Source organism: Miniopterus schreibersii (genome assembly GCF_964146895.1).
Source record: "Miniopterus schreibersii genome assembly, chromosome: 3".
In the NCBI taxonomy this organism is placed as follows: domain Eukaryota; kingdom Metazoa; phylum Chordata; class Mammalia; order Chiroptera; family Miniopteridae; genus Miniopterus; species Miniopterus schreibersii.
Window position 1 is genome coordinate 51,598,913 of NC_138103.1, and position 27,231 is coordinate 51,626,143.

Sequence of the window (27,231 nt, forward strand, 5' to 3'; positions counted from 1 at the left end):
CACATGAATTCTACAATTCTGGGTCTTCCTTTATTTTATCTCTAATGTGCAGACCAACTTAGCAGTGACTAAGTGAATCACACAGGGAGAAATGGAGCTCTAAAAGAAGGCTGTCAAACCTCAGTGTGCATCAGCATCACTTGGAGGGCCTCACACACGGGACATACCATTTGCTTTGAGAGGAATTCAGTACGATATAGTTTAATAAAACCAGTCCAGATTGGGGAAGAATGACCACTAATTTCTATTAATTGAAATAGTAAAAAAAAAAGTGAGGGTAATAAGAAAAATTTAAGGGGGATGTATTCTTTGCAATGTGTTTGGTTTGAGCTTGTTTAGGGAATGGTGATGGTAGAAGAAATACTGTTCTTTATTGTATTTAAAAGCATGCTGAGCTTGCAAAGGGAAAACAGACTAAAGTCATTAGATGAATGGAGCAAGGCAGTTAAATCTAAACATAAGGGGAATGATTTATATGGAAGTCTTTGGCATTTTTCTATCTCCTGGGGTTTATTTGAAAACAAAAACAAAAAATACCTAATGTTGCAGAATTAGAAATCATTTCCTGTTACCTCATGTTGAAATAAAACTAGGTGACAAATTATTTTGGTGAGGCTGCTGGTGATAGTCTTAGACATAGATTTTAACTGTGTATGACCAAGTAGTTGAATTTCTAGCAGATGCTTAAGAATCATCTCACTACTTCCTTTTGTACAAATCTCAGTCAAAGAGACACCCAAAATGTCTTTGACTTTTGTGCTCTGATTGTCTGAAGAAAATTACCATGGGGATTTGTTGATGCAAAAGATAGAGTCCTCCCTCTTTGCCTCCTCCTTTGCTAATAACCAGACTATTTCCTGAAAAGCCACATAAAGCTTCCTACTGGGTGAGCTATCAACAGTGAATGCCATTAGCTTGGGTCATATACACCTTTCCTAATACATTTGCCCCTGGGTCCCTCCTGCTGGATTGACCTCAAACCCAAGCCATACTGACACCTGCTAATATTCTCACATCCATTCTCCAGTTCTGGAATGTGTTATTAGTTTTCCAGAAATACACACAAAAGTAATCCTGAGAAATTTCCAGGTTGAACTTTCTGGACGTGCAAAGTCGTCTTGGGTGGAAAGTTGTTAGTGTGTCAAAGCTGACAGGAAATGGTATCTCACAGAAGAATAGTAAAGATAGCATTATTTCTTACTCTAGAAACATTTACAGAATAGCTCCTTTAATTAAGTACACTATCTATTCTCTACTAATTGTGTTATTCACAGATCATGACTCTTCAAAGCAATTAAGTCTAAAACTAAAGATGGAAGAATGTTTTTGCCCGGTAGATAGGGTTTTCAATTTAACTTTCATCACATTCAAACAATAAGACAGCAAAGAATCCAAAATTCTGCTAAATCTTAGCTTATTTCCAGTTATATAGGCCTTTTAAATATTTGTGTCATTCATACTTAATGACTCACAAAGAGATTATGATATTGCATAATTTCACTATATAACTCATTGATTCATGTAGCTCTTTGCTAAATTCAGTTCCATGTGAATATTTTATCTTTAATTCTAGGTTCAAATTTGCCTTTGAGATAATTTATATTTGGTTTAAAGACAAGAGAAAAGGAAAAAGGGAGACACTTTGCATCATTGTGGATCCTTTGGGTACAATAAACACTGTAATTAAATTGGTAATTTCAAGACCCTGGCAGTTGTTTTAAGAGCAATTTTTCTCAGGTTTAGAAAAATATAATAATAAAAATACTGTCCCTTGTAAGGCTTCTGAAATCAATTAGTTGTATCTTACAGCCAATAAAGTCTTTTGTTGGAGGTTTTGATGTGCGAGTTATGTCGACTTCAAAAGGAAACTTCTGTAGTGTGAATAACTATAATTTTAAGAATTTTAATTCTGTTTCCATTCAGAACCAGAGGCGGTTGTACTTAATATTCTCTGCACTGGTGAAAGTCTTTGGATGTAGATAACCATGACTGTTAAAAATGAGGAAGTTTAATTGAGAGCTAGTGTTATATAAGGTTTCTTGGGCAAGGTTGTGATTCTTCGAATTCTTGTTTCTTCATTAAAAAAAGAAAAAGTTTCAATATTTTCTAAAACTTGTTAAAAAACAATATATTATAAATGAAAACATCATTTAATTTTACATTTGTTGAGAAAATTTGAGATCATTTGCAAGGTATTAGATATAGGAAGGAATTAGTCACAACATCTCCCAGACACTTCCAGGAACTGCACAGGCCCTGTAAGTGTCTCTTAGGAGGGTCTCTTCACCCTACTGCAGAGACAAGGGAATGCGGTGATGTCTGCCACAAAAGGCAACCTTGCTGTCTCGGGTGCCTTGTTTATGATTCTCCCAAAAGACTCATTCTGGTTCCTGACTTTCCCCATTCCCTGGGACCTGGGGCACAGTGGGATATTTATTCTTTCCTCCTCCAGCTTTTAGTCTGATGCTAGGGGAAGATGCTCAGTGTCTCTTAGAAAGAGATAGTGTTGCCCTATGTCTGCAGGAGCACAACTCAGAACATACAGCTGGAGAAGACATTACGGCCTGAGGACAGGAGCCCAGCCCAAGGTGGAACAAGCCTGAAAGTCACAGAATACCAGGCTTGGGAAGGTCTTTTAAGTTTAAGAATTTACCACCTTCCCCTCCCCCACAGTACTTTTCCTGTGTGATCCTGCAGTCCATTTGACTTCACATAGCTCTGTTACATTTTTGAAGCCACTGTAAGAAAATCTCTGTATCAGTCTTTAGTGTTTAGTCATTGATTTCAGTTAGAGAACTAGATGATTCTGAAGGTGCATTTTGATTTTGATAGTTTGTGTTTTCATAATGTAGAAGGCTTTAGCTTAGTGATGTCTCTCTTCAAGCCAGATGAGGTCAGTGGGACACAATCTTGGGACATAGTCATTTATTCCATTTATAGAATGCTTAGTAGGTAACAAGGACTGTTTTAGGTGCTAGACAGATAGAAGTGAACAAAAACAAAAAATTCTGCTTTCATAGAACTCATACTATTCTAGGAGAAGAGAACTCAGAAGCAAAAATTAAATAAAAAAAAAAGTATGGTTTGTTAGGTGATAATAAGTGCTATGGGGAAAAAATTAAAGCTCAGTAGGCAGGTTGCAATATAAAATTGAGTAGTCAGGAAAACTTCACTGAGATAATGACTTTGAATAATAATCTGAAGGAGATGGAGGTCAGGTGAACTCAGATGTTTCAGGGAAGAGCATTCAGGCAGAGGGTGCAGTAAGTGCTAGGGCCCCAGACCTGTATCTGAACAGTGGAAAGGGAGTGGAAAATAGCAACCCGATTGGGTAGGGTCTTTCACAGGCAACTGTAATGATAACCTTGGCTTTTGCCCATATTGAGGTAAGATGTCATTGGATACTTTTGAACAAAGGAGTGATACACTTGAATTTACTTTTCAAAGATGGCTCTAGCTGCGGTGTCAAAGTGGACCAGCAGGGGCCATGGGCAGAAGCTGGGAGGGCAGTTAGGAAGAAGTTATGTAATAACACTGATGGGATGTGCTGGGGGGTTAGAGCAGGCTGGCAATAGAGAGGTGGTGAGAACTATTCAGATTCAGAGCATATTTTGAAAGTAGAGCAGATATCGTCTGCTGAAGAATTAGATAGAGTATGTGAGAGAAAAAAAGTTTACTCAAAGGTGACTTCAAGGATTTTGGCCAGAGCAACAGGAAGGGTGGAATTGTGGTTTACTGAGGTGGAGAGAGACCTGGATTAGAACCCCTGTCTGCCACTTACTCAGAGTGTGACTTCGGGTACTCAGCTTAGCCACTCTGTGCCTTCACCCCCTGTTTTCACTTATAAAATAGGATAACCTTATGTACTTTGAGATTGATATGAGAATTAGAGATAATGTATTAAAAGCTCTTGCATGGTTCCTGACACTGGTGCGTACTCAATAATAACTGGAACTCTTATCATTACTGTTCCTTGGAAACAAAGGAATAAGTCTGGGCTTCGCTCCACGGTGGGCCTCCAGATATTGGAGATAACTTACATGTTTTCTCCGAGCCTTCTCAGGCTGAGTTCCACAGTCTCTCCTTGTGGGGCTGGCTGTTCCTATGACTTCCTTGGTGCGTGTAGGTTTGAACCACTCTCCTGGCTTATATAAGGAATGGGGAAGAGTTAGAAAAGGACTTTATTCATTTTTCAATAGTGGGCTAAGTGATCAGAAGTTCCTGTGTGAGCAGCCAGCATTCCTCCTCCTCCCCCCATAACAATTGTGAATGGAGAAGCTTTATTTTGGATGCAGTTGATACAAACATGAGTCAAGATAATGGGAGTCATTATTTACATATCTTTTTTTTCCTCAGTAATCCTTCATTATATCCCAGGGCCATTATACAATTTTAGTGCAACTAAACTTTCACACTTCCAAGTTATAAAATCAATTCCAGCCAGCCACAATTATAATTACTTGTGGTTCTGAGCATGCCACTTTGTTCCTCAATGGCTGCCATTTATAAAAAGATTGGTGGCTGGTCTGGCCTCCCAGTCCTGTGAGCTGGCTATGTAGACAGCAGTTCTAGAAAGGACAAAAATATCAAATGAGCTTTATTTGGTTGAGAACCGTGTGTTGAAAGCCAGATAGTTGGAGCAAAGGCCTAAATACAAAAGGAAATATGAGAGACCATATGAACTCAGACTATGTCTTTGGTCCTCAATTTTTTTTTTTTTAGTGAAAAATCAGGGGACTGGACCAAATAGTTTCTTAAAGTTCTGTCTAGCACTAATATTTTATGTTCTATTTCCTTCCTTCTTGTGCCTTCTCACAGCGCAATAAAAATGAATGTTAACATTCCACCCTCCAAGGTGGAGATTATAGCCTTCTGAAAACTTTTCATGGATAATCAAGCCATGGTTACACTGTACGAGCAGACAGGCTCAGCCCAAATTTTAAGCTTTTTTGGCAAAGCAAAGCAAGGAATTAAAACCAATATGTGGAGAGAACAACCTAGAGATTGTCTTCAGTACAGGTTGGATCCTTACAGTCAGCTATAATTTCAATGTTCTTCATCCAGAAAAGAAAGCTTTACTAATTTATCTAAACAATTTAATAAACTTGATGATGCTTCTAAATCATTTAGCACAATGTCTGAAATATAGTACATATTCAACAGGTACTGTTTTTAATAGTAATGATGGTAGTATTTTAATTTTTTATGTGTCTTTCTGAGGCAGTGCTACTCTATATGCACTGATACTGGCCAGTCTATTAGGCCCCTCAAAATGCACAGCAACACTGACTTAACTTGTTAATAAACTGGAACTTCACACCTGCTCCCAGCAGTCCCCAGGAGGCCCTGTGAAACAGAAACACATCTGAAATGGCCCAGGGATTGCTGGCTGATTTAAAAATCCTCAGCTTTCATGTTGGTCACACATATATTCACACTCCCAAATGAAATATTTGTGCAAGAGCAAAGAGGGTGAGTGAAGCTGGCAGCTTGGCTCACAAATGCTTTTATGCTTTTCACTCCACCCCCCTTAATTTCTATTTAAATCCAGAAAGGCATTCATTTGTGACTTTCTCTATATATTAGTAGTGAAATGCTGAGTGCAGAGCCAGGAATTTCAAGTGATTTGGTAGGGTGGTAGTGGTGGCTTGGTAGTAAATGTCTGGTTTGAGGGTTGGGGAGTAGGTATATACACTCATCCAACCCATGTATACACTGGGTATATACTCTGGTGCCTGTTAGCCAACTCACATGCTTACTCTTGGTGCTGCTTTCTTTATGGGATAGATTAAGATTTATGTTCGTCACTAAGAATTTATCTCTTATTGCTCTGTATTTAAAACTTTTTAACTCGTTAAGAGTGAATATATTTGTATAGCCTTTCCATAAACTTTTAAAGTTATATTCTAAAAATAAAATCTAAAGAATTTAAAGTAATATTCTAAAGTAATGCCTAGAAATTAGAAGAGCAAAAACTAATTCTAACCATTGTTAATTTCTCATTTTATTTTATGTGAATATAGAAAACCATATAAAATACATATGCATAAATGCACTTATGTGTACATGTATGTAATCTTTATTCCCCAGGAAGTGGCTAGGGGCCTTCATCAGTTTTCATTTTATTATCTGGTTATGATGACCACAGATCTATTTTTCCACCAGAATGTAAGATTCATGAAGAAGAAACTTTTCCATTCATTTTCTAGAGCCTATAAGACCATGTATTAAATATTGTATTGAGTATAGAAGAAACATATAGACACTCAACATGGGATAAAGAAAAACTGCTTTTAAAGGACAGTAGAGACACTTATACAATGATCTTAAATTTGAATGTGCATTAAAAAAGAACTGTGAATTTATAAAAAACAACAACACACAACACCTCAGATTCTTAGTAGATGCTCAAAGATTTTGGCTCAGTCAGTTTGGGGTAGAGCCCAGAATTTTATCAAATAACCCTCCCTTTCCTCACCCCCACCTTCCCACAAATGATCCTGAGACAGGTGGCCTGTTGAACCACACTTTGAGAAACACTGCCTTAGAATCTGCTTTTAATTTATATGTATTGAATGACTAATATTCTAAACTTAGTGACTTTGCTTCTCTCCCCATTCCATTTTGCGCTCCTTCCTCACCAAAAGTATTAATGGAAGGTCTTTTAGGCTTTGTTCACTGCTTTATCCCCTAGATTAGAAACACAAGGGTTTGGCCACCAATCGTAAAAAGAGCTTCCCATTTATCCACAAAAGATTAAGAGGAGCTGGGGCTGACTGACATCAGGAAATGAGACTAGGACCCACCGTGATTGGCCAGGCTTGGCAGAGGAAGGGAGCTAGTGACTTTGCCTGGAAATGGCAAAGACAGAGGAAATGAGATTTGAATTAAGAGCAGAGGACAGGAGTGGATGGAAACAGATCTGGACTGTGTGTTTAATGCAGGCACCCAGGAGGCTCTAGTGACAAAAGGATGAAAGGAGAAGCCACTAGTTAAGGGGTATTATGTTGAGGCCAACAGGTGAAGCTGTGGCTTGAGCTTAGTGCATTGTGCCTGAGATTCAGCCAGAAAGGACCTGGCATCCCCCAGGAATTGGAAATAAGGGAAATAGTTCAGCTAGCCTGAGTATGAAACAGGTTGGAACTAAAAAACAGGCTTGTGAACTGTAATTTGCCAACTTGGGCTCTATGACTAAGCTAGGCATTTATAAGTGATCTGCCTGTGGGTACTTTAGGCTCTGAAACCTTTTACTTTTCAGAAAAGAACTGTTTTTATTTTATTTTTATTTTTACTTTAAAATGGCTGGCTGACACAGAAGAAGGTATAGACCAGGAGCGAGGAGCAAGATTGTTGGAGGCAAAGGTTGTGATTGAAAAGTTGCCTTTACAAAAAATAAAAAATAAATCTCCTTTGACCTTGGGAGTGAAACTTAAATAGTGAGCAGGAAAATTGTGTGTGTGTGCCTCAGGTGGTTTAGCACATAGCTCTCAAGAAGTGCTCATTGAGCAGCTGAATTGATAGCTGGTGACTTCAGGACACTCGCCTAGAGCAGTGGTGAGTATGTGAGATCACTTTTCAAAATGCTCTTGTATTTTCCTGCTCATTCCATTCACAATTTAAATAGTCCAGAAGATTCCAGTACTAACTGTGTGAGATTGCATAAGAAATGAAACTTCTCTGTATGTATGTCTGCTTTTCTTTTCTCACTTTAGAGAAAAGCATATTATCTTTACAATGAGTAGAAATTAACATCCATACAAGGGTACAATCTAGCTCGAGAATTTAATGTCCAAATAGATTCTAAATATAAAGGAAAGGTTCTTGTTAAGAAAACATCTATTTCCTAGTATAAGATGTGGTAGCCAAGAATTCTTGCCCACAGGGGCTTGTAGTCAAGTAAAAACAAGATAAATTGCAAACTTTGTTGTGGCTCTAGAGTCTAGAACCAAGAATGGAAGTTGGTTTGTGTAACAATTCTTAATGAGAAAAAAGAGAAAATCTCTTGGAATAGAATACTAAATAGGAAACTGGAAAAACACATGGAATGAATGAATGTGCATGTCTCCGCTGGACACACGTATGGGAACAGCACACGTAGGGAGTGATAGGTCAAGCAAATACAAAACAACCCCCCAAACGAGTGCATGTCTGTGTGTCTTGAGGATTAAAAATAACTTACCAGTCTCCTAGAGGAGGTTAAATACAGTCAGCACCTTCCTATTCCCTTTATGATTAGTTTTAAGTAGAATCTCTCTTTATTTATTGTGCAAATGGTTCTTGTTCCCTGCCCGGCACTGTTAATGTGAAAAGGAAGATATATTAGACAGGATTCTTGCCTTCAAGGAGCTTAAAAGTAGAAAGCTGTGTTAAGAGGTAGAAAGCTTGAGGGGCTTTGCAGGAGGTTCTGACCAGGTGGTATGAGAGCTCTCTGGGAGGCAACACCACATCCAGCCAGGGAGGTCAGAAAGGGCTTCATGGACAAGGTATGGGATTGGAGCTGGACCTGCAGAAAGATGGAGCTGGGCAATCTGAGTTTGGAGAGTTGGCCTGAGTTCTAGATAGAAAGATTCCGGCAGGATTGAAGACAATGAAACAGAAGGTAGCAGGTCATATTTGGTGCTAACCAATGAGTAAACTGGTTCACTTGAACCGGATGGGTCTAAGAAAAGGCACAGTTGGAAATATTTGAATAAATAGAGTACTGAACAACGTTTGATTATTTCCTTAGTGTAGAGATTTGATGAGCAATAGAACCAGAGGAGGGAACATGCTGAAGTGAATTTTGTAAAAGGATTACCAAGTGTTTCTCTATAGACTGGGTGTTTCAAACTGAACTGCCTAAGAGAGTCTGGCAAGTAATGTACATAAGTTCACTGATCCAGGTGTAGGATAAACAGCAACACAAGCGAGATGATTAAGGCCAGCAGACCCTTGGCCTGCATATCAGGAGGTGATAAAGACTGATAAAATGTGGCCAAAACGACAGAACACGTTACCTCTGAAGAGGGCAGCTGCTATGCAGCTCCAGACAATTGTTGCCTTGTAGAAACTGAAGTCCAGTAAGGCCAAATATTTAAGAGGAACTAGAACCTCAAATTTTATGGTGGCAACAAATTCAAATTATAAAACAACAATAGTAGACTTCAGCATTGTGTGAACCAAGCAAAATAGGTCTGCAGGCAGCCAGTTTTAATAGAATACTAAGACCTCTGGGGATTGCTTATGACTCCTTAAAGAAAGGTGGTATAGGGAAAGGGCTTACATTAAAAAAAAAAAATCAAAGCTCAATATTGCTAAGAATAGCAGGAATAGCAAAGTGCCAAGTGGAAAAACCAGAGCTTCTTTGATTATTTGTTCAATGTCTGCCTCTGCAGACTGTAAACACCTTGAGAGTGTAGACCTCCCCTGTTTTGCTCCCCAACACCTCGCACAGTGCCCAACATAACATGGGCAAGAAATAAGCATTTATTGAATGGCCATTTTTCTTAGAAATGTATTCTTAAGGCTAACAAGAAGTGCTAGATTACATTTTATTCTTTACTTTAGTTGAGGGAGGATTTTATTGATGTATAAATAATTATATTGACTTGTAATTGTATCACATCAGTATGTTATTAATATATATCCTTTTTGTTTTCAGCAGAATTTTGTCATATACATTATTACAAAACCCTTAGAGTTTCTAGTCTATGTGGATTCTATGAAATAATCATGGTCATGATGTTCCTCTAACCAAAAGGCTTCAGTGACTTTCCATCACCCACTAAAGAAAGTCTAAACTCAACATGATCCCAGATTACTTCCATGATCTGGCTCTTGAGTGTTTCCTTAGGTCTATCTTTTTTTTTCCTGTTTCCCAATCTGGGGATAAGCGAGTAGGTGAGTGGTTTTTGGTTGCTGATTGCTGCTTCAGAGAAGAATTCCTAGGGGACACCTGTTCATATTTGATAGTGATCGCAGAAAGATGCTAAACACCAGTTCATAGAGATGTTTCCAGTTGTCCAAAGAATCATGTGAAATTGGGAAAAGGTTCATGATAGGGTTTAAAGCTACCACCCTTGGTACCTATGTATCATTGGCATTCCAAACTTCAGTTGTGCTTAGTTGCCCTTTATAGGTATAGGGCTAATAAGTAAAAACACAAATTATTTTTTAAAGATTTATTAATACCCAAAGTTTTCATGATCAAATATCTTTTTCTAATTTCCTGGTTAAATTTTCCATTATGTTTGTGAATGCTATAGGCAGTGTTCACATAATAAAGAGGACGGCTGGAAACTTCACAGAATGAAAGTGTTTTTTACTTTCTAGATGTTCCTTTGACTCATTTTAGTCTGTGTTGGGTTATTGTTTCTCAAAGTGCAGACTAAGGAACACTTACATTAGAGTAACCTGTGTTGAAAGTAGATTTCTGGAACATACCATTGGTATATATTAAATATAAATCTCTTGGGGGAGGAGCTCAGGATTCTGCATTTTTATAAAGTTGCTCAAGTGATCTTGATTCATATGAAATTTAAGAACCACTCTTTGAGGGTATGTGGTCAACCTAGAAGTGGCACCATTTATTATCAGTGGGTGGTCCCCCTCTCTTCCTTTCCCTGTACTAGTGTGGAGCCAGCTCCACAAAAATGCTACCCCCTGGAAGTTTGGCTAGGAAATATCAGTGCAAACAACTGCATACCAGATGGGCACATCTGTACAGCTTGTACTGCTGATCCAACTTCAGCACATGTCATGCACTACTTGATTAATTCAGAGTGAACTGAAAAGATGATGATTTTACGCGGAAGTCTTCAGCACCCCGGAGTTCTTTCCCTTCCTTTCTTGTTCTTTTCTCTTTATCTACCTTGATTTGCAGTCACTTTCTTTTTCATGATCAAGAATTGCAGGGTCATTGAATGCCAATAAGTAAACAACTCATCTAGCTGCAGGAATTCTTTATGCAGAAAGCCTCAAGAAGGTGATGTTGTTATTTGCAGACACAAAATTATAAAAAAAAAATCTATCCAGTTTTCTGTTAAAGCCACCTAACAATTTAAGGTTTATCAATTACTCAGTGTAAAATGATGCTAGCTGCACTAAAATAGGATCTGAAGGAAAAATAATTATAATTTTTTTCCTTTTCTTTTTCTAATGCAAGTGACCTACGTACCAAATAGATGTTAATCTCAACCACCAAAATGAGATACCAGTCACAGTTCGTATAATCTTTTAGCCAGGCAAGCATGAGACATCTAGCTTTCTTTTCTCTTTTTCTCTTTTTCACCTGTGTTTCTCCTATGTTATTTCCCCATTGCTGGATCTAGAGGGAAGGATACTGCTTTGCAATATGGAAGGAAACAGTTGTTGGAATCACAAGGAGCCAGGAAACACTGTTAGAAATGGGTCAGAAGTCATAGCTTGTGGGTAAAGGGAAGGGGAACTGGGTGAGCTTTATTTAGCTCTAAAGGAAAAGCTTCCTGCCATTTGAATACAAATGGAAAATAAGAAGTTTCCAGAAGATTTTTAAAAGGCCATCATAAAATATTCTAAAAATTAGAATGAATGATTATAACAGCAGCAACAGACATATATATGTATAGAGAGGTAAATACACACAGATAGAGCTTATCCTATTCAAAGCACTCTGCCAAGTGTTTTGACTGTACTAGCTCATTGAACTTCATAAAAACCCTACAAAGCAGAACCTCCCCTCCCCCCCCCCATTTTATAGATGAGTAAACTGAGGCTTATAAAGGATAATGAACTTGTCCAAGGTTACACAATGGCAGAGCCAGAATGTGAGTTCAGGTCATCTGGCTCCAGGTTTCTTGCTGTTCACCACTGCGCGCCCCGCCCCCGCCGGAAGAGCAGCGCCGGGGAGCACTGGCTGTCAGGGCACAGTGGTTCTGCTAAAGAAAGAGGGCCTGGAAACATGCTGAAGGGAAAGCAGCTGAACTGCTCATCTGGGTTGGCTAAATCTGGACTGGCACAAAGGGGACAAAACCTCTCCATTATACCATCATTTGGTTAAAATCTGCCCTTTGCTGAAAAGTGTGGAGTTGGAACAAAACAAAACAGTCAAATTATCTGCATGGTTTCGGTGCTGGTGTTGTTGAAGCGTTGCGGTAAAGCTCAGCTGCCAGAAGAATGTGCTGAATAAAGCTGAGTAACCCTGAAAGACATCCGCAAAGTCTGCCTGCCATGAAACACAGCAGAATATGGTTGCAGTTCATCTCCCTTTCGTGATAAACAGTGATGAAAAGGCCGAGCATTTGTCAGTCATTTGGAAAATGCCTCTTAAAGATGCAGAGCCTGCCACCGACCTCTTGTCCCCCCAGTGGACTGCTGTCAAGGTCTTGTTTGCAGAGCTCCTGCTGTCTCCCTGCAGTATCTCCCTCTACGGTGAGGTGGCGCTGGGTTTGGAACTATGGCAGAGGAGAAGACACACTAAGTGAGCAGTTAGCCATCCTACTAACTGTGCTGCCTCAGCTGACTGCGGTTTTTACAATAGACCCTGCTACAGAGTCCCCACAGGAATTCCAGTTGGGGATCCTTTTATTCATACCACGGCAAAGCCTCTCAGAAATCTGCCGTGCGTGTGCCAGGTACGGCCGGGCTGCCACTGTATTCCTTGACGCTCCCGTCAAAGGGCTTTTTTATCTGCGCAACACAGATTGTGGAATAGACATCTGCTCGTATCTGGCACGCATGTGGTTTCATCTGGTTCTTGAGCTAGGGATGGGAATATCTTTTGAGAATATGCTTTAACGGTAATTTCAAGATGAGAAATAACACTTTTTTCTTTCCCAGATCTTCATCTGTTCCTTCTTTAACATTTTCTCTAGGTCTTTCCCTCTTTCCTTTTCCATCCCCCAAATATAAGAAATCATTCTCTGTAGGAAACGTTCTTTAAGGCTGGGGATGAAGTTATGTTAATCAGTGAAGTCAGAAGAGTCATGACAAGGTGTCTGTTGGTTTCATCCATGTCGGGAAACTTTCAATAAAATAAATAGAATCATTTTAAGGTCACAGGAAATTATGAGAAATAAAGTTGTGCTTGGGAAAGCAGAAAGCTCAGTGCTTAGCACAGTGGAGGTGCTCAGGAAATGTTAATTTCCTACTTCCCTGTTCTTTCGTGTGTCTTAAAACTCCTGAAGGAATTATGTTGATTTGGCCCTTTATAAAGATAAACAACACATTGAGGACAGACTGCTATTGAAAGTATTACATAAAGTTTATCAGAGTTGACTTACACATATATACAGCAGCTTGCTAATATAAATTTAGGATTACAGTGTGGTTCTGTGTTACCTGACATTCCTCCTTCTCAGAGCACTCGTGACCCTCATGGCCAGGCTATTGCAGGAATGGCAAACAGGTTTGGCGTGGTGTTTGATCACTGAACTCACTAGGGAGTAGTTTGCTCTGTCTTAGAAAAAGCCTCAGAGAACATGTAAATGCCAAGCCTGAATCTCCATGTTGGAGGAAAAGCTGATGGAAAGGTTGGGAAACAAAAAGGAAAAAGAACCCTGGCTTTGCATCGCATTTCAGACCTGCTTTTGGTGATGGGAGCATACTTTCATGGCTCTGGAAACACAAATGCTACTGAGATCTATAAGCCAATCAGGGGCTCTTATTTTGTTCTTTCTCGTATTGTTGAAAGTTTAGAGTGTTTGGAGTGTTGAAAGTTTAGAGTGTCCTCTACCCAAGAGGACACTCAGGTAGTTCCGAATTTGCAATGGCCTGGTGACTCCATCAATGATTGAGCACAGAGATAGAGAGCTTTATCTCATCTGTCACTTTCGAACAATTGGTGGAGAATGCCTATAGAACTGTGTTCAGAAGAATTCTGTGACTGCACCTGGGCTGAGCAGAAAAATATGTCAAAATTAAATAGCAATCAATGTTTAACACAGGCAGAGCGGGAGATGTAGTAGCACATACCACATTTTTGTTCTTTCTGCTTTAGAATACACACTGATAGGGCCTCATCTTCCTTCACACACTGAAAATTTTCCACTCTGGTCCCTAGCTTTCTCCTTTTCAAGAGCCTAACTAACTATGAGCTAAGGTTGCCTAAGGCGTCACCCAGTACAATTGCTCACTTTTTTTTTTTTCTTTCTTTCTTTTTAAAGTTTAGTGCAGAAATGAGAAGATCACTTAAAATATTTTATCAGGTGGACTTAATCAGGATTTCAGAGCTAATCCGTCCTATGAAATACTCAAATGAGAAACCTAGTACTATCTGGGACGCTGGAACGCGATAGCGAAGCCATGCGCTCTGACTTTGCGTTTATATTTACCTGAGAGGTGCTCTCACTAATCTTTCTATTTTTTTCCTTTCCTGGAGAAAGCCAGGGCCATCTTGAAAGCCACCCGGAGGAGAGACAATGCCAAGCTCGCTTTTTAGAATCCTGCCTGCAGATGAGCAAGCACCACCTGCAGCTGGGCTAGAAAACAAGTGGTGCTTTTCGAAAACATAATCATTGGGAGACAGTGGGCAGCTGTTATGATTGATTCACCATTGCCCGGTGTCCAAAGAGAAGAAAACTTTAACCATTAGTTTCTCCAACTTGATATTTAATTACCCTAAAAAAAAAAAAAAAAGAAATAGGAAATTTCTCTGCAGAATTCCTTATGAGTCATACCCAAAGTTTCACAAAACAAGTTTATTGCAGTTGTTTCAACAGTAGCTATGTGAGCAGAGGGCCCAGAAGCAAACCCATGGCTTCTTTTAGTTGGAATTTAGCTTTAGCCAGCTCTATAAGCAGTTATTTTATTGATCCTTTTATTAAACAGTAAATTAGAAATTTAAAAACCTGTTAAAAATCTTTTTGAACACTTTCTTGTGAATTAGACTGGAACCAAGAGAATGAGGTATGAGAAAATGGGGAAAAGATGAAGAGAGAAAATAAAGAGAAAGAAAACAAGGTTCTTATCCCAGTCTGGCTTCAGGAACATTTTTATAAATTACCTAAAATTTTAAGCAAAAATTTGCACTTGTGTGGCTTATGTGTGTGCATGTATACCCATATGGGAGGGGTATTTTGGGGGTATTAGCCCTTCAGTTGAGAGCCACTGTTCTATAGATTGAACCCTTATCCAAGGGGTTGACTAGGTAAGTTCTGGAAGTGCCACGTGCAGCCTAAGGCCTGGGAAAGAGTAGGGCGAAGGGAAAATAGGTATTAACTAAGGAAAACATTATGTACTTCATCAGTGTGCCCTGGGGTGGCCTGATCCTTGCTACATGACTCTTAGTCCCGGAACCAAGGAGGGGCCGTGGCAGTGGAGGCAGGCTTTTCTTGGGATCAGTGACATATGACTGCTTCCCTCCTTCCCTGTCGTTGTGAGAACAGCTGGTGCGCCTGGAGAGCTCTGACAGTGAACGATAGCCCAAGGACAAGGCACCAGCTGAAAGCCAGCTTGGCTGCAAATTAGAGCATAGTGGCAGAGTGGCTTCTGCTGCGAAGCGATTTGCATCAGAGCCCACTAACAATGCACATTCTGTAGGGTGGGCATTTGTAAGAGAAGAAAACCAGAAATACTGCATTTTTAAGTAATCTGGAAGATTCACCCAAAGGTGAGAAACAGAGAAGATAGAAAATTTAAAATATCTGCTTTTACATTATGCTCCATAGAATACTAATTTTTGCACTTAAAGTAGATTTATATCAAATTCACCTCCATATGCCTGCTAGTTGCCCCTTCTTCTATACTTCGATGGTACTTTGCTCAAAACTCTATTAAAGAATCAAAAAAATGCAGTACTTAGACATTTATTTCATTAAATTGTGTGTTTATAAGGTTTTGGTGTATTTTTTCCAAAGATCACATTACCGTGTTTTTCACATTGACATTAGTATTCTAAGTATCTCACAATTCTTAGATATGTAATCATTTCTTTAATCATTTTAAGAAATGTACAAATAGCTGAACCTTGTGGAAGAACTCCAATAATGTGAACCATCAGAGGAGAGATCTAATAAGAGCTAAATGAAATTCTGTGATAATGAAGAGAGAAAATGCTGAAAAAAAGCAGTTGGTAAGAAAGCAGTGGGAAAGGGGAAGGAGAGAGAAATGTGGTAAGGTTCACGAAACAGTGCTGGTAGTCACCATGGAGGAGCATAACTGAGGAACATGCTATAACTATCAACGAGATAATGCATTAGATTAGGTATAATATAAAAATATTAAATAAAAAGTACTCTTATTAATGTAACTGAACATCTGCTAGACTGGCATATAGATATGTGGTGATTTTTTATGTGCTGTTTGTCTTTTCCATCTGATGGTGAGTTTCATGGGGGTAGAGACAATGTCTTACTTCGTTTGTAATCTCCAGTGCTTAGCTCAACACTTAGCACACAGAAAGCACTGGATAAATATATTTTTTAAAAAGAATGTCTGACATTTACGATTCTTTGTGGTCAGTCTCATCTTATCCATAGTTCTCCATTTTCCACTTCTCCCCATGAATACCTTCTGTCCTTCACATTATTGCCTCCTGAAGCCATGCTAGAACGCTTTCTTTTCTAGTCTTTGCCTTTTCCAGTCTGTTCTATACCCATTTCTGCTTCAGCACAGCTTACATCCCACATACTCCATAGGGTCTCATCTCTCTGCTCTTTGTATAATGAGTCCCTCCTCTTTTTCTGAGTTAGAACTCCTGATGTTCATTTTTCATCGACTATTTCTTTTGTTCAAGACTCATATTCTCATCTAGATTACAGAAGGAACCATACTTGAAAGAAGGGAAATTTCTGTATTTTCCATGTCGCCAAGCACACACTGGACACTTCCGAGGTAGGTTACATGCCTGTAAAGCAGAGCATTCCTGGGAAGGAGGAGGAATCTAATGTCATGGCAGAGTGATGCATAAAACCTGAGAGCATGGCAGGTGGGTGGAGATCTGCACTCAGAGATTTTCCCAGAGTTTGGGGTAGTTTCACCACCAGCAGTGAGCTCATATCTATGGTCTTCCATAAAGCAGGCACCTGGGCTCCTGGATCTAGTGTCCTCAGTGGGGATCACACTTTGCTAAGCTTTCCATTCATTTCCTATTTCAGCAGCTGTAGTCTCAGAGTCTACATACTGAAATTAGATGGGTTTCTTTTATGTGGTTACAACCGTTAGCTTTCCTTTCTAGGGCATACGTTAGTAGTGGGTAAGTAAATAGTGGTATAGAGATTTAATAAGTTTTCTATCATTAGAAAGCACCTTTTTTACTGTCTAACTTTTAGGTAGAGAACTTAAAATAATAATAAAATTGTTCTTATATTTTCATCTGGCATTAACTGATTTGATAGCATTTTCAGTACATGGAATCCAAACAATAATAATCTGGTCTACATATTGTGCTAATTTTCTAGGTTTTTCCCCCCTATGTTTTTTAAAAAAGGAATTTGGTTATACTAGTTGACAGATTAGTGTTCAGTAAAAAGAAAGAAAAAATTTATTCCTGTATTTGTTTTAAGGAAAAAAGCAAACTAAAACCCTGCTATAGAAGTTCTAGACTTTCTACGCTTGGGGATAAGAAAAATTTGACTCCCCTGAAGTTGTAGAATATTTTTGTTTAGTTAAGCAATGATGTAGTATTCTTTAACCTTGTTTGCCATAAAAACATCTAATAGCCTATTGGAAGAATAAAAAAAGGCAAGATTCAAGATCTATCCTAGCCTGATAGGATTGTCCTATGTGGTGGTGGCTTACTAATAGCTTTATTATTAAACCATGTAAGCAAAAGAAAGCACTGCAGCTTAGAGAGAACTCAGACGGATCTGCTTTCAGCGTGTAACTAAACCAGTGTGTAGAAACAAGTAATTAAAAGGACACAAAGCCCGTAATCAATTGCGCACCGGTTATCTTTGATTGCTCTTGCAAAGGACAAATTACACACAAGCCTCTTGCAAGCCTGAAGAAAAAGAGGCTCTATTATCTTCTTTCTGAAATCATTTCTCTGCAAAGACAAGGGCGTCCCTATTCCAGATCTCCTGGTTTAATTAAAAGGACACAAACATCAGATGATGTTGCAGCATATCGAATGTTTCACTGTCAGTGCAATGGAGTGAAAGAAGAGCAGGGGAGGGGGGAGCAGGGGGAAGTGGGGCATGGGAGTGGGGGTGGGTTGGAAGAATTTCTCTTCCATAAAGGCTGGCCTTTTTCACTCTGGCCATCTGTTTTCTCATGGTGAAAAGCCCCATTGCTGCTATCCTGGCATAGCTTTGCATGTCTTTGTGCTTGAGGGACATTCAATCTTGCATCTGATACACGCTGATCTGTGACACTTCCTAACAAATGAGGCTTTGTTCAAACAAAGAGACTCCCTGATAGGAACTGTAAACTTGGAGCTTGATATCCTGTAGGAAAGGCAGGCTGTGGCTGAGCTGGCACAGGAAATTCTCTCTGCAATGCAACAGAGCCCAAGGAGGTCACACCCCCGTGCACACATGCTCTTTCAGATCTTCCCAGAGCTCCTCTCATCTCTGTGTCCCTTCAGATATGGTGGCTCTGGAGCACAGCTGCGTCGAACCTGGAGAGCATGGGGCCCATATCCATTACGGGCTGAGGCTGACTCTCAATAATGGCGCTTATTTATATAGTTTTTTCATTTCACAAAGCACTTTCACAATTAATTCATTTGATACAATAACCTCATAAGGCCCTGTCCAAATGTAATCATACCCAATAGAAGTATTTTGTAAATACTAATGCCAATTGCTGCTTGTCCCTCCTTTTCTCTTTTTATGCTCTCTCTCTCTCTCTCTCTCTCTCTCTCTGTTCTTCTCACCCTCCCAACTCATGACCTTGAATTTTCCAACTTCATCTTTTCACCATATGATATTTCCATGAACCCTTACTACTTAGACTTAGGCTGTGGAACAGAAAATATATAGAGCTGCTGAATATGGATTATGTTGCAATTTGGAGAGAACAGCAGAGAAGTCCCCAGGTCAGGAAAGTACTACTTGCTCTTTATAGTTATTGTTTAGACTCCTATTGGAATGTAACTGAGCGTCCTTAGAAAGAATGTCCCTCTCTCCACCCCTTAAAGCCCTGTTTCCTCTCCTGGGCAAACTCCTACACGCTCACTTAAGACCCAGCTGAGAGGGGGCTTCTGTTGCAGGCACCCCGCCCCCTTCCTTTAGGCAGTCAATTGGTGCTTCCTTTATGCTCTCATCCCACTTTGCTTCCAACTCAGCACCAGTACGTAGCACATTGTAGCCTGAGCTATTTGTTTATACAGCTATCTCCCCTACCGAGCTGTGAACCACAGGGCTGGGACAGTGGGTTTATCACTCATCCTTGTGTGTTTCCACACAAGGGTCACAGAGTGCCTGACCCATAATAGGCTCCCATTAAGAGTATGTTGAATAAATAAATTTTGTTCATTAAACACTGATACAGTTAGGGGGGAAGAAACAGGAAAATAAGGGAAAACTGCTTTTACACACATCTATACGTTTTTCCTTGGGCTGGATCCGTCCTTTGGTGTTCTGCTTCGTACTGTTTCCACAATGTGAAATAGTGTGTGATTCAGGAACTGGCTCAGACCCAGTTTCTCAGTTTTCTAGATCAGTACTTTTTCACAGAAATACTTGAATTGCAGAGAAGTTAAGTAATCTTCCAAAAATTCTCTTGATGACTTAGTGGACCTATTACCAAATATAAAGATATTTGGCCCAACAAAGCCCTGGAGTCATAGGAAAGACAACGTGTCCAGTGGAGCACTTTAACAGGAGAATTTCTTAGGGCAGTGAGCTGCAGAAAGGCAAGGGGCCACGCTGCCTTTCAGTCTCGCTTTTCAGCTGGCTTGCTTAATCACCTATGAGTTCTTTAACGGTTTGGAACCTTGATTTCTAGTAACACTAGCATGCCTCAACAGGATTTTATGAGGATTAACTAAATGTGATTGTAAAACATTTGGGGAACATACAACACTAGATAAAATTATTAATATTCATAATTTTGAGATTGGATAGGATTTTCAAAGGTAATGGTGTGGGGGCAAATTGGAACTGCATTGCAGTTTTTTTGTTGTTGTGAGGATATTGTGTATGGTTCAAACAATTTTGTCCCGTTTCTAATCTCTTTCCCTTATGTACTGGTAAAAATAGAACAGAAAATTGATAAATTAAAGTTTGATAGCATATTGGAATTTATCTGAAAGCCACTCCTAAGAGTAATGGTGGTGAGTAGTCAAAGGGTAGAGTAACTACACCTCCCTGGCTGTTGCCGCCTGCTTGAATGCTACCAGGTAAAACACGGACAGGCTCACAAAGACAGCCAGGACAGACCCCTTGGCTGTTATGATCAGTTATTCATTCAATCAAAGGTAAGCAATAGCTGACTCTAATTGTGATGATCAAAATATGCAGCTTTTGTTGCTGCTCCTATTTAACGTGAGGTAGCAAAAGAACCAACTCCCTTAGCAGAGCAATGAGCACGACCAATGGATCTAGGATTTGAGGCTCCACCTGTTGAAACGCCAGAAACAACTTGCAAAGGTCTTTTTACATTATGGAATCACAGTTAATCACCCCAGCAAAGTAGAAAAGTTGTCTTTAATGTGGACCCACTAAGTTCAATTCTGTTTAAAGACACAGCTTACATGGATCTAGTGCTGCCTTTTCATGTGAGTGCTCTGTCCTGAATTATTGCATTTGTTGCTCTTAAAATCCCTGTTAAAGAGATAGGAGAGGTGTCAATACTTCAAATTACAGGCCAGGAGTGAGGCGCTGACGCATAAGCAGCCCACCCTGGGCAACCTTTTGCCTTGGTATCAACGGAGCGCTCTGCTCTGATTAAGTTTGTCCAATTTTCCAAACTTGTGAAAGAGGAGTTTTTAAAAAATAAACGGAGCTGTGGGAACAATCTTCATAGCATTTTCAGAAAGAAATAATGATTTGCCTTTCGAATTATTTTTCATATTCTTTCCCTCTTTTCCAGTCTCACTGTCAGCCCTGAAGTTCAGTTCCTCATGACTTAACTTAGTAGAGCAATAGTTCTCAATCTTGGTGGGACAATGAAATCTCTCTGGGAGCTTTAAAAATACTGACATTTGCCCAGCCGGGCGTGGCTCAGCTGTTGAGCATTGACCTGAGATCCAGGCGATCGGGGTTCGATTCCTGGTCAGGGCACATGCCCAGTTGCGGGCTTGATCAATGACTCTCTCATCATTGATGTTCCTGTCTCTCTCTCTATCCCTCTCCTTTCCTCGCACTGAAATCAATAAAGATATATTAAAAAAAAAAAATACTGACATTTGAATTGCAATATCAGAGCTTCTGATACAATTGGTCCGGGATGTGCTCTGGGCACTGAGTTACTGAAAGTACCTCGGGTGATTCTAAAGTGTGGCCAGGGAGTGGCTACAGGTCTCCTCTGTCCAGTCCGTTCTGCAAACCACTTCCTGAGGTATAACTTGATAACCATTATAATAACTGGTTCTCCTCGGTCTTACTAAAAGTACGTCTCACTTCCATTTCCCCCTTTATTTTCTATTCTTAGTATATCTGTTTCATCCTCTATGTTTTGGAATAGATGATAAATATAATAAAGACCCAGTGCTAGATAAATATTCCCCCAACAGTGCTTTACCCATTTTGCTCATTCAGAACTTTCTAAAACCTCTGCATTGCTAAGCTCTAAAAGCCTTTCACCTACCATTGTACATTCTTCACCATTTCTAAACCTCGTTTTACCTCCCCAGTTTCACCTGCCATGGCTGCTCTTTCCGTAACCTGTACCTCACCAAACAGAACCGCCCGCGGTCACACAACCTGCCTCACGTTATCCCGTCTCTGTGCCTCGGTTCCTACCTCTCCTTTTACTGAGAAAGCCTTGAGCCAGCTCCAGCCCTTTCAGTACAAACCATCCTTAAGGTCCAGTCAACATGCCACTGTCTTTAATAACTTTTCAGTTTTGATGAAAATGGGTGTAATTCCTTCTTTTTCCAACTCCATGACATTTTTTACGTCTACATCTTAGAGCTTGCTCTATTATTATTTGTCTGTTTTATTGTACTCCCTTCCTTCCTCCCATTATCCTGACATCTCCTCAAGGGCCAGAATAAAACATGAATGGAGCTGCTATAGAGTCAGGTAGCCTGCCTTCAAATCATGGTTCTACTTCCTACTAGATAGGTGACTTCTAGCAAATTATTTTCCTCTCGGGGCTTTGTTTTCTTATCTTTTAAAGTGGAGAAATAATACCACCTTCTTATAAGGTTGTGGGCAAGTAAATGAATTAATACCCGGAATGTACTCAGAACAGTGCCCTGTACAAACTGAGCACCCACTAAATGTTAGCTATTGTCGGTCACTTGCTTTACCTTGACAGGAAGTAGGGCAGTCTCTTGTATGGTTTAGACACTTAACATATGTCAAATGTACTAAATTCTTTGGAGCTTGAAAAGGTCCCAAACACCCATACTATGAATATTTGATAGCTAATAATCTTCCAGTCATTTTTACAGCTACTCAAAAGGAGCATGGGGATCAAAAGTGGCCTGATATTTTGTTTGAAAAAATGGAAAACATAATTTCTGACAGGTTTGATATCTGGTGTTGAAACTCTTCAGTCTCATACTTAGTGCTAGAGAGTCACCTTTGTGACATGCCCAAACTGTCAATCATAGTGATGTATTGCATACTCAATTCCACAGACATTTAAAAAAATAGTTGAATATTCAGAAGCCCTTGAAATTCTTTAGCTTAAAACAGGCACGTGCAAAGAAACTACATAGGCAAATTATGTATCCTGAGGGCGAAACTTCTCAATATAGATTCCTTTTAATAATATACACTTCATAGGTGTTTGGAGGTAAAAGTATAAATATGACTGTCAGATTTAACAAATAGGTGTTTTTCCACCAGCACTTCTTAAACTCATATGCATTTATATCTGAGATGTCATAAAACTGAATTGACCTATTGTTTTTCAAGACAGAAAACAAAGAATAAAAAAAATTATCAAGTCAATGTCAAGTGTGACTGCAATCAGTTACTGGGGTTTTCCCTCTTCTGTGCTGACTTTTGAAGTGTTTGAAGTGACTTTCTTTTGAAATTAATAATTAATCTTTTCAAGGTGTTCTTTTTGCAGGTGGTGAGGGCAGTCAATGTTAAAGGAAAACAGATAAGAATAGAGGACAAGTCCTGCCTGCCCGAGGCAAGGTGTTTACGAGGTAATAAGACACCACAGGGATCAGACTGTGTGGTGCTTGTCCACTGGATGGTATAATGTGGCCTTTGTCTTCAGCCATTTTCCAGGAAACCGTGTCAAGGAATTAACTCTGGAGATGATGTTTATGCCAATGAAGTAGACTAGTAAACGTTTGAAGTAATAGTTTATAGTTACAGAGAGAGGGAGAGAGAAAGTGAGGGTGTGGAGGGAGACAGAGGTGTTAGAATGAAGAAAGGCTTTTCAGAGCAATTCTGAAGATAGTTTATCTCCCAGAAGTCACAAACTGAGGATGGCACCTGAGAATTCACTTTGTTTTGGGTTTTTTATAACTAGCATTTTTTCTCCTGTGCCGACTGATCAAGTTCTCTTTGTTCAAAGAACTTATGCCTGGTGTTACTCTCCGATCAATGGAAAATCCAGCATCTGTCCTCCTGGATGGATTTGTATTATCAGATCCTTATCAGCTCATCTGTGCCAGGCACGGTGCTCTAAGTTTTACATGTAGTTACTAATTTAATCCTCAAAATAGCCCAATAGAGTGGATACTATTATTATTCCAATTATACAAATGAGGTCATACCCTGCCAAAGGTCACCGGCCAAGGCCAGGAATTGAACTCTGGCTGTCTGAGTCTGGAGTCCAGGCTCATAACCACTAAATTATGCTGCTTTGGAAAGAGTTAGCACACAGCAGGCAGAACTTGCTGCCTCTGCAGCTTCAGTGCTTGCTGTTGCCGTGTAATTCTAAGCAGTACTCCCTTTGGAGGACATAGGAGATAACGGTGCTAACCTGACAAAGGAGAGGTGTTAATCCAAAAATGTGGCAAAAGAACATCAGAAAACTGAATTGACTATAAAGAGAGCACAAAAGCCTCAAAGTGTTCTGTCCCTGGCCCTGCACTGATCTGTTGGTCTAGCAAAGAGCTGGTGGCTCAGGGAAAGGCGGAGGTGCAGTTTCATGAGAAAGCGACAATGGTACAAGTAGGAGAGAGAGAGCGTTAAAGGCCAGAAGTGCAAAATTCAGGAAAGACATTGTGTTACATTAGAGAATGGTTTCACAAATTTTAAATACCATTTTTTCCTCTCTAGCCTTCTCTGAAAGAGGAAAAAAATTATAAGGATATTCTGCAGACAGCAGCTGTCTGGACCCCTCGATTTAAATCTTCATTCCACAACGAACTGGTTTTATGGCTTGGTCCCGGTATTACACTTTTCACAATCATGGTTTCCCTTTTGTGAGACAGGGTTAATAATAGTACCTACCTTAGGGTTATCATGAGAATTACATAAGATAACCTATATGAAGTATTTAATATAGATCCCAGCATAGTGAGTACTCAATATTACATGCTTTCCTTTTCCTCTACTGCATTACATTTGTTGGATCACAATTTTGTATCCCACAAACATTTATTCAGCTTCTACCGACTGGGTGCTGGGATACGCAAAGGTAAACAAAATATAATCCTTCCCTTAGGGAGCTTAAAAGATACTCATGAACCAGACACAATAACCAATACATGCAAATACTTTGTAATATATATTCTATGTGCTTGTACAAATAAATAAGTGAATGACCTATATTAAAATACTTTCTAATAAATTTCCCAGAGAAAAAATAAAGTTTAAAGATACATAATAACATGATAACATGTACTAACTGCTCTCTGTGTGTCTCTGTGACATTTCTGGCAGCTTGGTGGATGCTGCTAGGTAGAGGATTCCATACCCACAACCTGTGCACTGGATGTCCCACAGGCTGACTGGCACAGCTGGAGTTTGTACAAGAGGCCAGAAAAGGCCTTTCTCCTTTATTATGCCCAAAGGTATCAGACATCCATTTTAAAGGGGAGATGTGATGGAAAGAGAGGGTTTACACACTTTTCCTTAATTACAGTAACAAGATAGTGCCTAAGGCCTAAACCATAATACCTGGGTAGCATGTCACAAAGGTTCTTTGAGTTGTATATTTTACAAGACAGTTCTGTTTCTGTATACCAACATGCTATATACTTCATAAGAAGATATAACAAATTAATTTTAGATGTTTAATATTAATATTAAATTTATATTGTAGTATTCACTTTGACTTCATGTGCCATCTTTCAGCCTACCTCTGATTTTAGCACTAGCTGTAGGCCACAGTTTTATACAATCTTAGCTTCATGCTGACAACATCCTGCATCAAAGCCTCCCTATTTTTCTTCCCATTTTCTATTGAGACCCTCTCCAAAGCTGCAGCTCCTGCTCAGTTCATGGTCAGAATCAATCTAGGAACATACTAGGTGTTAATGCCCCAGGGTGGGCTTGTGGGTGTCCTTGACCTCCCATCCTTCTAAAAGAATAATTGTAGGACACACTCTCTATTCTTCTCAGAGGTCTGGCTGAATTGTATGGAACACACACACACACACACACACACACACACACACACACATTTCCTCTGCCTTGCTCTTTCATTCCTGTTTTTGGGGTTACCCTGTAAGTAAATAACTTGCATCTAAGTCCTTGTCTTAACTTTGCATAGAGAGAATCCACATAGGACATACAGTATCAATACCCAGGTGAATTAATAATCTCAAATCAGTTAAGTAAACTGAGTAAAGGAAATAAGCAGATTAGGAAGCCTGGGTGTCTCACTCAGTGAGAGTGTGAGATTAAGATCATCAATGGAAAATCCATTCAGACCAATTAGCATCATGGAGCTGTGCAGGGTAGCAAATCTCTCATAAGGAAACTTAGTGCAGAGCATTACAACTGGAAAATAACCATTTAAGAAAAGTCATCCTTCTGCAAGATGTTTAGTGGCTACATATTTCTATAGTAAGAGCAGAAACATTATATTTTAAATACACACAAGAACTCATATCTTTCGTCTCAATAAACAGTTTTAAGTCATAACTGAAGTTGCGCTAAAAGGACTTGAAGACATATGGCCACTTTCACTGAGTTTAAATCAATAAGACCAACATAATGGTCCCATTCTTCTTCAGCTGGCTTATGACAGCTGCTTGTGTTAGAATGTCAATGAAAGCCTGCGACAGCAATATAAAAGCTATCACATTGATTGTGACATAAGCTTTGAGCTGATTAGAAGAAAAGTACACAGTGCAAAGTATTATTCTTATTTTATAATCATTATAAAAAGACCACAGTTATTATCACTAGCAAAGGTGCTTTCATCATGGTGAAAGAAACTGACAAGTATATAACCCAAACCTATGCAAATGACAAGAGTAAAAATGAAGCAAATACACCTGCCCTGAAGTAAGAGAATAATAAAATGACAGGATCCTTTCTTAAAAAACAGTCTATATACTTCTGCATCCCCAAACTTGAAGTTCTTAATGAATATGACTATATTGCCTTTTAAGTTACCGTGGGTGTGCTAAATAATTTCATTTTAGATCCATTTACTGGCTTCCCCTCTTTAAGCTGTAGTGATATGTCATTCCTGATATGCATAATGCATTTCAGATTACCTATGACTCTAAGCCCCATGCCAACTTTTAGAAAAACAATCACCCTAGAAATGATAATCAGTTCTTTTGATATTCTAGGTTTACGGGAACATTGTCAGAGCAAGATTAAAGAGAGTCTAAATAATTTGACGTCATGGAATTTCTCCTGGAATAGAATCAGAAACTGGATTTGGCCGAAAGCCGTTGAAGCCTCCTGAAGTGAATTAGCAGAGAGGACATGTTCTCTGTATATTATGGGGAAGTCTGGTGCATGTCATGAAGCTGTCATTACTCTTAAAATGCTAGAGAACTATGTTCATTCTCCGTATTTGGGAGCTATTTGAGAATTTATCTGAGTGTTGTTTATGAAATGGTGATGTTTGAAGTAGCGAAGCTAACAGAAAGCTGCTATGTGACAAATGATCTGAGGAGTGTTCAATGTTGCAGCTCAGTTCACTTCAGATGTGTCTGCTGCAAACAAATGGCATTCTGTGAAGCATGTCTTTTAAGCGGGCAGGTCGATTTGTCTCATAGGACATGATAGATATTACTCACTAACATTGCTGGTCCTTCAGTCCTTCTGGGAGCATGTGAAGATTGCATGT